Raw genomic sequence first — 12,173 nt, 5'->3', positions numbered from 1 at the left:
GGCACATCCTGCCGTCTCTGCAGCCCAGGACACAGCCATGGTGCCCCTCGATTTCAGTCCTGGGGGTCAGTGTGCTGACGGAGGGGAGCCCCAGGGAGCCAGGAGGAAGGTGCCCGGAGGAGGCCACCATGGGCGTAGACTGGGAGGTGCTTGGCCCCCTCCTGGTACGGGATCCGAGGGGGCTGCTCAGCCCTGTTCTGCACCCTCAAAGCCTAGCCTCGGCGTGGGGGGACTTGCGCCCCGAGGGGGCAATGTCACTGCTCCTTATGGTGTATGAAGCTGACGAACAAGCACCCCCTCAGGGCACATGCTTCTCTGATGCTCCAGTCGGATGAAAAGTGACAGCTAGTATTTCTCAGATTAATACTGTAAAGACTGCAGTATATCAAGGGTGCCACACAGGGTTATTAAAGTAGATTAACTGAATAATTTTCATAGAATAATAATATTTCTTAAGGATTATGGATGGACCCTGGTCTTTCCCCAGCTACCATCAGCCCAAAGTGTCCAACGGTGGATCTGTGTTCCCATTCAAGGCTGCAGAGCAACTTCTGTTTCCGCTGAGAACACAGCCGCTCACACCGGATCGGAGCCAAGCCCGGAGTCACGTGGAGAGGGAAGGCGTTAGCAGCGGCGACTTCCAGGCACTGCCTCGCAGGTAGCACGAAGACGCCTGACACCCAGCAGTTAGAGCAGCCTATGTCCAGGGCTGGGGGGACGGGCAGGGAGAGGTTTGTCCTCCTGGGCCTTTGGACTTGTCACCTTGGACAGGGCAGCTGGCTTCCGCCAGGGGCTGCCTCACAGGGAACTTCTGGTCCTGGGTGGGGATACCTGCGAGGGGCAGTGCCTTCTGACCCTGCCACCCTCAGTGCCCACCGTCCAGCACAGCCAAGCCGGCCATGTCCCAGCCAGAGAGGGGGGGGCCCAGCTGCTTTGAGGCCCAGGCCCATGGGCAGGCGCCAGTCTGTAAGGACCCCCTGCTCCGCAGACTGCAGGGCGGGCCAGGGGCCTGGAGCAGGGAGGGGGCGGCTGGGGGAGGCTGTTCCCAGGGAAGTTCAGGCTCGGCTGGGGATTAAGGCCCCGGCTGCTGCGGGGAGCCGAGGCGAGATGCATACAGTGATAATGTGGCAGCTGTAATTAGGGCTTTTTTCCATAAATACATATGGCATTCAATGAGCGAGGGGGATGGAGGCTGGATTTATAGCCACTGCCCGCCGCGCGTCTCTGTTCGGGAGAGGAGTCCGGCTTCCCCTCGTCCCTCTGACGAGCCGGGTCCTGGGGCCACAAGAACTTCTGCAGAAATCCTGGCATCTGCTCTGCACGGGGCTCTGGACTCTGGGGGACGGTTCCCCGCGCCCCATTCTGCCTGGAGGCGCTTATGCTCCAGCCCCTGCCAGCCCTGAGATCCTGAGGGCAGGGCTCGCCCCAGACCCAACAGGTCCGACTGACATGAAGTGTGTTGACGGGTGGGCTTGTTGGGAAGAGCCGACTCGACCCCATCTGGCCCCGGCAGTGCCCTCCTCAGACAATCACAGGTGCCGTGGACAGCAGGCGCTGTCTTGTCCCCAGGGCCCCCACCATCCTGCCCACGGTGGCGGTCCATAAACTCTGGTCTGGCGGAACTCACCAACGCCAGGGGCAAGAGCGCCCAGTCCAGCTAGGATGCCTCCCTTCCACCCTGGGCACCACCGCCCAGACCGGCCCCTGCCAGGCCTGACCTGCCCCGAGGCCCAGGGACCCACAACCCCACACCCCAGTGTGGCCCCTGGGCCTGTGCAGGCAGAGTCACCTGTTGCTGCCGGGGGCTCACCTGGAGGGCGGCCTCAGAGACTGTGCCTGGCAATTAGACCGCTTTTACTACATTAGCTTTCGTGATACGACTAACTTCTGACCTCAGCAAAGGCACCGGGTAGTATCGCGTCTCAGAGCAACCTGGATCCACGAATGGATGGTGAATACGCGGACGCGGTCTGTCCTTATGGTGGGGCACCAGGCGGCCGTGAGACGGAAGGAAGCACTGGCACACGCCACACCACGCGCCGGCACACGCCACACCACGCGCCAGCACACGCCACACCACGCGCCGGCACACGACACAACACACACTGGCACGTGCTATGCCACAGACAGACTTTGGAGGCGTTACACGGAGTGAAAGACCACACATCGTATGATTCCGTCTATGTGGAATGTCTGGAACAGGCAAATCCGTGGTGGTGGCCTGGCGCGTTAGTTAGGGTGCTCCACCTTCTCTCTGTCTGTGCGTGGTCCCGTGGACTGAGAGGCAGCCGCTCTAAGGCGTCTGGTTGGTGTGTGCATGTGTGGGCATCTGTACATGTGCCTGTGTGCAGGCATGTATGTGCACACGCATGTGTCTGTGCGTGTGTGTGTGCCCCCAAGCTTTGTAGGAAACATTTCAATCGTTGCGTGCTGGGAGCAGGGAAAGGTGATTTTCCGTGACTGTGATAGCCGTTAGGGTGTTGCATCAGGCAGGCAGGGGTGTGCTGGGGCGAGCCGAGACCTACGGGACCCAGGTTCCAGCGGGCCCTGTCCTGGATTTCTCGTGTGGCCTTGGGTAACAGAATTCAGCCCAAGCTGGTATCGAATGAGGGCGTGTGTCGGGTGGGAGGGCATCTGGTGCTAACTCTGTCCTTCTCCTCAGGGTGCCTCTGAGACTTCCGGGGGACCCCCCACTCTACAGGCTGTGCCTTCTGAGCTGTCACCGGAGGTTGGGAGTGAGGCTGTCTCAGTCGGGGGGCGCCTGGATGAGACAAGCCTTATTATAGCTGCCCTGGGAGCTCTGGGGCCTGAGCTGCCAAATGGGGTCCCGGCTGGGCTCCCTCTGGCCGCGGCCCCCCGAGTAAACTGCAGGGGGGAAATTCCAGAGCAGCGGCTCTGGAGCCCTGGGGCATCCCCGTTCTTGCTACGGAAGCTGGACCTGCCAGGACATCGCACCTGGGGACCAGGGACCAGCCAACGTGCCTGGGGGAAGCCCGGGTCTCCCTGCCACCCTGGGAGGAAGGACGTAGTCTCCGTTCTGCTCAGGCTGCCAATGGAGTTGTCCCCAGTAATGACACCAGGCGCATATGGCTGCCTGTCTCATCATTCTCCTAACATTTCCTTAGATTCTGGTACCCATCAAGTGAATTCACACACAGGGTGTCACCCCCTGTCCTCCCCCGGCGGGCGGGGGGGATCTGAGTGCTCAGGCGGGTGGACTGTCCTTCCCTGGCACCTCTGCCAGGGACGTGGCCGTAGGGTCCCAGCGATCTCAGACCCCTGGGGAACGTCCTGCTGGTGGTGCCGCCCTCCCTTGGAGCATGGATGGGGCACACTAGTCACTCAATGAAATATAAGCGTGTGTTTGACTCTTGCTCGCCTCTGAAGACAATCCTTCTAATTTTATTTTTATTGGTCTAAGACGGTCTGGGCTCCTGGAAATTATAAACTGTAGCTTCCTGCTCTGCTCCCGGCCACTGCTGTGTCACCACTGGCGGGACGTCGTCCCGGCTTCTGCCCCAGTTTGCATCTCATTAGCCGATGATGCCGCGGGTTGAGAAGGCAAACCTCCTCGACGGATCATCCTGGGGGTGAGAAGTTTCATCCCCTGAACTGAAACGTTTGGATTTCATGGGCCAATTAAAAAAAATGAAAAGAATAAAAAGTAGAGAACCAACAATGTAGAATGGCTGAGTTTTTGCTTGCTAAGTAAGGGCGTAAAAAGAATTCCTTCCAAACCTGAACCACCATCATCACCATCGTTTCATAAAAGAAGGAACATTTAAGTCCCCAGCTCGGGAAGGGCGAAATTCAGAATCCAGGCCGGTGCTTTACGGGGGTTTGTTCGAGTGGAAACTGCTCTCTGCTCCCTCCCCGATGGCAAGGGGGTGGCAGAGACTCACCAGTGAGGGGCCCTGGGGCTGCGCCCAGGCAGGAGACCCCTGCCTCAGCCTAGCCTGTGGTTTGGGCAGGCAGTTCATGGAAGGCTCTGGAGAGAAGTGGGAGGGGTGGAGGCTGAGGAGAGGCTGGGGCCAGGCCCAGGGGTACTCCTGGCCCAGCGTGGCAGGGCTCGAGCAGACCGGCCTCTGGGACCTCAGCCGTTCATGTCTCGGCCCGGTTGGCACCTGCACAGAGCCCCGGTTCCGCCACCGGCGGGCAGGATGAGGAGGGAGGAGGGGGCTTCAAGGCCGTGGGTCTCCGGGACTTCTGCAGGGGTGAGGCTGAGAACAGAGCTGCCCGCCTCCAAGTTCCGAAAGCAAATTGATTTTCTGTGTGATTTTAGCTGGTTTTCTGCCCTGGTGCCGGGAAGGGCTGGGCCAGACTCAGCTTTCTGGGTCCCGGGCAGGCTGCAACCCCCAGAGAAACAGGACGGATCACGCACTGGCGCAGAGGGGAACGTCGCTGCCCCTGGCCACCCTCCCGGCCGGGAGTGCGGCGCTTAAGGCTGTTTTTGTTAAGAAACAGCACTGGGTGCAGGGGCGGTGGCTCCCTCTGAACTTCACAGCAACAGTGGGTTTTATTGATATTTCTCAGGAACTGCCGCAGGATCGAGAGGAGGGTGCTTAGAGATTCTCTGTTAAGCAGAACAGGTCCTTGTGTGGGGGCTTCCTAGGAGGAGACTTCAAAACACACCCCGGGGCTGCCACCTGCCTCCCAAGCCTTAGAAGTTTTGTGTAAACCAGAAGCGGAGCTCGGGTTGCACGCGGGAGGGTTTCCCGCTCTCAGAAGGCTGCGAAGGCTTTGCTTAAAAACACTTCTGGGAGGAGAGAAACGACAACAAGCAGGGGACACAGTGGACTGAAGTAAGCACTTGGGGACATTAGAGCTGGCCGGAGCGAGCGCTTGCAGTTATTGGGATCATTTATAGGGACTCTGGGAATGGCCCTTCCGAAGGGGGAGGAAGCCGCAAGCCCTGTGCTGGGGGAGACACGGGGACCCAGAGCCAAGCCCGCGGCTGCTTTCCGGGCTCCGCTTCTCATCTCCCAGTCTTGGCCGCAGCCTTGATCCGACTCTCTGGGAGTGGAGGGAGGAACTGGGTTGCGGAGCCTGCACCAGGGGGAGAGCTTGACCCCAGGCTGGGCACCGCTGACAGTGACAGCCAGAGAGCCCCGGCGAACGCAGGAGGGCGCGCAGCTGGCGTCTCCCCCAGGGCGGGAGGTGGGCCTGGCGTGGGGCTGGCTGGGAGGGGTCCCAGGCGGAGCAGTGCGCTGGCTGCCCCTGCACACCTGTGAATCCCGCCTCCCTCCTGGGGAATTTTGTCACCTGAGGGAACCCTCCTGGCTTCTCTAAAGAGGCTCCTGAGTCTGTCTCTGGGTGGCATTTTCTGGAAGCTCAGGTGCTTCCTGGCTGGATGAGAGTCCCCCAATCTCTCCTCTGCACCCCCTCCCCTCACCATGTGCTCTGAGAAGACGAGAGGCAGAGACGCCCTGCCAGGGGCGAATCAGTGTGGGGCAGCTCCCAAGGCCCTTCCCTGCAGCAGGGGGCTGGGGCCGCTGCTCCCTGTGCGACTTCACGCCGCGTGTGCTCCTCTGTCTGTACTTGAACCACTTCACGCCTCAATGTGTCTGAAGCCACGTTCCCCAGAGCGACTGTCCCCTTCAGTCACCGACTAATGCCTGGAGGCTTCCTTTGCGCTGGGACTAGGGAACGTGCCCAGCAGGAGCTCCAGTCCCCGTGGAGCTTGCATCTGGGTGATCCCTGTGTGTGTCCACACCGCCGCGCCAGGGCAGGTGCTCTGCGACCCCCCGGCAGCACCCCCGCCCTGCCCAGGTGGCCTGCAGCCGGCTGTGCTGGTTGGACGATGCCCGCAGCAGAGCAGGCTCCGGGGCTGGCTGATTTGGAGGGCGCAGATGGGGCAGGCTGGGAAGGAGCAGGTGGAGGGCCCACACGGGGCCTTTCCACTCAGAGCTCAGACGGCTCCTTCAGAGGTGCTTCCTTCCCTCCACCAGAGCAAAACAGTGGGCAGCGTCCAGGGGCTTATGCCTCCCTGTCCTTTGTGCCCAGAGGCTGCCGAGGCTGCTCCCCTGTCACTGAGAGCATGTGGACTTGGGGTACTGTTTGGGGGAGCACCGCTCCTTTCTCCATCTGTCCCAGCCGTCTGTTTCTGGGAGGTCTGCCCGGGGTTAGGGGTGGAGTTTGTGATTTGGGGAAAGGGGGGGGTTGGTTGCTCACTGAGACGTGGCCCGTGGCTTTCCACGCCCAGGTGGAGCCGGGAGGTGGGGGCCAGGCCGGGTGCTGCCTGCCTCCTCCAGGCCATGCCATGTGGAGGGGGTTCTCCCCACTTCCTCCGCTTCCAGAGCCAGGCTGGAGGGAGGGCAGGCCCAAGCTCTGGTGTTCAGGGCGCACGAAGGCTGGAGAGGTTTCTGCATGATGGCCGGGGGCCTCACTCTGCTCGGTGTCCCCTGCTATGGACAACGGCCGAGCAAGGACTTGGGGGAAGGCTCTGGGGGGAACCTCCCAGGTGACACTGGGTGAAAGCGTCTGAAACTGAATTTCCAGCACTGCCATCTCGAATCGGAACCTGCAGTGACAGGAGCACCTGCCCAGGATGCCACTACCTGGAGTTCAGGGAACCGAGCTGCTCTCTAGGGTGGCAAGAGGCTTGGTGACCTCCCGAGCGAGGTGGGCAGCTGCCCCGCACGGGGGCCCCTTACCAGCGGCCTCGGAAGTTGGGATGAAAGACTGTGGACGCCTCCTAAGGAGAAGCCAAATGGACGCGTAGGTCCCGCCTGTCTCTGACGTAGTGATGAGCTCCCTGGGCCCAAGCTCTGCGGCGCGTCCCGCGGAGCCATTTGCTCTGGGCTGTGAGTCCGGCTCAGCGGACATCCTTTGGGGAGCAGCGGGTCAGGCCTGTGTCCAGACTGTGCCCTCGGATCCTAACCACGTTAATGCCACAGGTGAGGGGTGGGGCGGCAAACCCAGTGCCTGCCGCTCCCTTGGAGACGCACCGTGCGCTGCTGCGCTGGGAGGGGCCTCGAGGTCTGGTCTGGGCTCCACTGGGGAGCTGAACCCGGTTCCGCCTCGTTCCACTGTGGCAGGCTCCTGTGGCAGCCCACGGGCGGCGCCCGGAGCACTGCACGAGGAGAAGTTGCGGGTGGTGGCTGCGGCTCCCCAGCCCCTCTGGTTTCGTGGGAGCGTGGCCGGATTCCGGAGCGCGTGGCAGCCCGCCCGGAGGGAGCTGTGTGCGGGCGGGGGGCACCGAGTGGGGTGTGCACAGCCGTTTCCGCCCTGGCCGCACGAGCAGCTCCGCTTACCTGATTCTCCGACACCCGCGGGCGTCCAGCGATTCAACTCAGTCCTGACCTGACGCACCTGGAGCCGGCGTCGGAGCCCGCAGGTTAAAGGGCTCAGCCCATCAGACGGCCCCAGTGCAGGTGCCAGCGGCCATCCCCGCTTCTGACCAAGCAGATAAAAATTGGGGTTCCCATGACTCCCTCTCCGGGTTTCATAATTTCTAGAACAACTCACAGAGCTGAGGAAAGGTATTACCAGTTTATTATAAAGGTAATAAACAACTCGGGAGCAGCCGGGAGGAGGAACGCAAGGGAGGCCTGGGGGGTGCTAGGGCCACCAGGCCCCTGGGTGGGGGACCCCTGCTAGCCCCTTGTGAGCATGAACTTGGGCTCCCTGTGAACAACCACAGGCGCCACTGTACTCAGGAAGTGTCACGGGTTTCTGGAGCTCTGTCCCAGGAACCACAGCCTGCGGGGGTGGTCGTCTGCTGTTCAGTGGTCAGGTGCCCCAGGCCCAAGGTCCGATCCCAAGCCACAAAGTCCCTGCCATGCTTGCACTGTGGCACTGTCCCTGCGTGGCCTGTGAGCTTTCCATTCACGTCTGTGGCAGGGCTTCCAGGGTGGACGTGGACGTGCCTCCCGGGGTCTCCCAGGTGGTCACCCTTGGGGTGGAGATGTCTGTCAGCCAGTGCGTCGTGCTGGGTGTGTCCGTGGCTGGCCCTGTGCCGGGTGCTGCTTTCCTGTCACTGCCTCTGCAAGGACCCAGGACTCTTGCCAGCACGGGCGGAGCTTGACCACGCACCATCTCGAGACTGATTTATTTGCCATTGTTACCAGAAAGGGCCTGTGTGAGATTAGTTCAGTCCCGACAGGTGCACGGGTCCCTGATCCCCTTTGGGGACCCCAAGGGGACAATCTGAAGGCCAAGGCAGGGGAAGTATTCAAACCCTCCTTCTCTCTGAGGGCGGCTGGTGCCAGGTGGCAGAGAGACCTTGCCCAGGCTTCCCCGCTGCTGGATCTGGCTTTACTCGCGCCAGATGCCCAGTGCCCTTAACGCCCCTGAGCCTTGGCTTCCTCCGATGTGTCACAGGGACAAAGAGCGCGGCTGCCTCGGACGCTGGTAAGGACTGACCAAGGTCACTGGCGCCCAGCCCTCAGCCCAGCACCTGGTGCTGGAGAGTCCCCACTGGTCGTTTCTACCGTCACTGTCACCATTTGTTCTCTGCTACGTCCGCGGGGCCTGGAGTCGGCCTGGCCTGTCAAAGGTGCCTGATGGCGGCCGACGAGTGAGTTACTGCTCTGGTATCCTCAGCTTCTGCCCCGCCTCTCCCGCCTGAGAATGCTGCGGGGAACGAAGGCGGATGAGGCCCTCAGGCCCCTGCTTGGCCCTGCAGACGTGCTCTGGAAGGCTCCGTCAGGTGTGTGGTTCCCAGAGGCAGGGGCAGCCTGTTGGGTCTGCTGTGGGTCCTGGAGGGGTGGGAGGGAGGACTTCCCAGCTGGTGACTGAGGGTGGCGCTGTTGGCTCACAGCAAGGCCGAGGTACGCGAGAGAGGGGTGGGGGAGGGGAGCTGGGAGAAGCCCTCTCTCCTCCAGATGCCCCCGCAGGGGCCAAGTCCACCGTTGAGTCCCCTCGAGGTCCTAGGCTTCCCCAGTGGCCAGGGGAGGCCCTGGAGATGGGGAGGGGAGGGGTCTGGGGCAGGGAGGAGCCGCACAGGCCTGGCGAGGGAGCTAGCGTTCTCTGGCCACCAGCTTCTCCTCTGACTTGGAGTCCTGCTTCTGCTTCCCTGTCGGCTGCTAGCTGGGGAGGGGCGGGCAGTCAGTTGCTATTGTCCTGTGCTGAGGTGGTACCTGCAGCTGTCCCAGGGAGAGCTGGCTGGAAAGGCTCCGTCCTCAGGCTGTCTTGCCTCCTGCCCAATGACTTTCCTGGGGCCCAGGGGACCCCACAGCCTTCCCTAGAAGGAGGCTGGACTGGGCACCCTGCTGGCTCTGTGCCTGCTGCCCTTCCAGACTTCTGCCCTGTGCTGGGCCCCTTTGTGAGTGGACAGGCAGGATTCAGCACCTACGGGTGGAAGCTGGCACTGAGCTCCCAGGGAGAGGACCATCCCCGCCCTGGATTCTGTGATGGGGGATCCGCTCCCCACCAGGGGCTGGGAGATGGGGCTCCGGGCCTGTGCTCTGACACAGGCTGGCAACCTCGGACCAGTGGCTTTTCCTTTCCAGACCTTGATCTTGTCCTCTGGGAAATGGGAAATTGAGCAAGATTTGATTGCTCTCCACCTTGGCTTTGGAAGATGTTCCTTTCAGCTGGATTTGGCCTTTTCTTCTCCATGTTGCTTTCCCTGATCTTACTTGTCCCCTGGGCTGCTGGGCTTGCATCCCCTAATTCCTCCTGGTTACCTTGTTTTTGGGATTTTGTCTCCTTCCCTGCATCATCACCACTCATATCACCACCACCACCATCATCACCATAATCACCATCATCATCACCACCATCACCACCACCATCATCATCACCACCATCACCATCACTATCATCACCACCATCACCGTCATCACCACCATCACCATCATCACCACCATGATCACTACTGTCACCACCATCACCATCATCACCAACACCATCATCACCACCATCACCATCATCATCATTATCACCACCATCAATACCATCAATACCATCATCACCATCACCACCATCATCACCATCATCACCATCACCACCATCATCACCATCATCGTCGCCATCATTGTCACCATCACCATCACCCTTATTGTCACCAGCCATCACTACCACCACATCACCATTTACCATCACCACTGTCACCATATTACCATGACACGAGGTGCCACTGCCACAGTTCCCATCTACCATCACTACCTCCTCAGCCATTACCACCACCACACCCTCATCACAACCACACCCCTGTCACTTAACCCTAACCCTAAGCACGACACATTATAGTCACCACTACCTTCTATCTGATAGAAATCTGATAGGATTTCTGAGCTTCAAATAACATACAAATTCTTTGTAGTGGACAAAAGGCAATATTATTTGGTAATGATGGTTTTTATAATAAAGTGAGGTCCCACTTGGGAAGATAAATGCTTACCACAAAGATAAATATGGGTGGTTTGCTGAAGGCTTTCTGTAAACAGTCTGACTGTGTATTTCTACAGCAATTTCTCTTACCCCAAGGACAGACTTGTGGGGACCTCCGAGGAGCAGGTTACCCTACCTCCCAACACCAAGTGCAGATGAGACCCCCGCGTGGCCTGTGCTGCCCTGTGCTGGGTGCCTTTGCTGGGCTCTCGCGCTCTGTGACCAGGATGGAATAGATGGGAGGGTGTGAGGGACTGAGCGCTCAGCCGTCCCCACTCCTGGCAAAAGGAGCCGAAAGGGAGGTCCTCTTGCCAGCAGGTCAGGGAGACCATGTTCACCTGGGAAGGACGAGGCAATTTCTTCTTGCTGCTGGGGGAGCATGGTGCCCAGCTGCAGCTTTTACTGAAAGCCATTTTGACGGTCGAGCGGGCTCTGCGGTGTTGGTTTTGAGCAGCTGAACACTGTAGAGTTATTTGGTCTTGTAAACGCTGGGGTGTTTTCTCTAAAGCTGCTTAAAGGGCCGTGACTGTGGGCCGAGGAGAGCTCGGCGGGAGATGCTCCAGCCCCCTGCCAGCAGCCTCCCAACCCCCTAGGGCTTTTGCTGTCCTCTGGTGGCTCTGCCGAGACCGCGCAGAGTGGACTGCGCAGAGCGCTGGTTTCCCGCAGCCTTCTGCAGCAGCGCTGGTGCGCCCAGCCGGCCAGGGCTCCTCTGTCGTTCGGCTTGTCTGGTATCTGTACCCCCTTCTGCTAATAACAACCCTGGTTATGTTTCCCATGGGGGAGAAGCTCCTCCTCCACTCCCGGTCCATTGGGGTCTCACGGCTGGGCAGCCCCCCTGCCTCGCAGTCCACTGGGGAGTAGGTACAGCGTCCAGGCCTGGCCAGGCGGAGTTTGCTGTTGGTCTCTCCAAAATAATTGGATGCCTGACCCAGGTTGACCCAAGGAGCTTCAGTTTTGGGACTTCTGCTAGAATCATTTGGGAGAGAAAATCTCTTTATTCCAATCCTGAAGCTAGTGGAACGTGGCCTACAGCATCAGGGACCGTCTCAAGGAGTGAGCCTGTCTGGGAAAGAAGCCAGCAGGGGAGGGCAGAGCTGAACGGCAGAGAGAGGGACTGAGTCCCGGTGACATTGTTCGAGTGCCAGGACCAGCCGACTCAGACTTGTCCTGGAATTGTCAGTTACAGGAGCCAAAGTGTCCCTGGCATGGTGGAGCGGGTTTGAGTTGTGTTTCTAGCCAACTAAGAAGAGTCCTTAAGTCAGCCTGGATCCCTCGCCTGGAGAAAATCACTGTGATTTGGAGGAAAAAGCCGCGAGGCATTGGGGGAACCATCCCTGCATTCCAAAGTGTGTCAGAACGGCTTTTGTCGGGCGCGTGGGTGCTGGTATTCTTCTTCCACCGTTTCTCCAGGACTTGGGCTCCTGCCCAGCCCTGGTGACTCTCGGGGCACAGCTGGAGGGGGAGTGACGGTGACTAGATGCGGGGTGAGGCCTGGTTCAGGCGGCAGGTCCTGTGGCACCTGTGGGTGGTGCAGGGGGGGTGGGGTGTGGGGCGAGGGCAGGGAAATCCCCTTTATTCACTTCCCGGTGTAGCTTTGGGATGGCTCATGAGTCTGGTGTAGCGCAAGGACCCAAAGACCTTTTTCCTTTTTTTTTTTTTAAAGAGAACCTCCCCGGAGCTCACAGCAGGGGCCCTCAGCTCCATCATCATTAGCACCCTGTTTTTTTTTTAAACTGATGATTTACTATTGAAGTATTTGTAGAGACGCCAAAGGAAGGAATCCTAAGTAGGGACACGGCAGTTAAATTATCTCAATGCATTTCTATTGCTTTCTCGCT

Source organism: Propithecus coquereli, unplaced genomic scaffold (assembly GCF_000956105.1).
Source record: "Propithecus coquereli isolate 6110/MARCELLA unplaced genomic scaffold, Pcoq_1.0 Scaffold1152, whole genome shotgun sequence".
Lineage (NCBI taxonomy): Eukaryota > Metazoa > Chordata > Mammalia > Primates > Indriidae > Propithecus > Propithecus coquereli.
Note: the sequence above shows the minus strand (reverse complement) of the source record.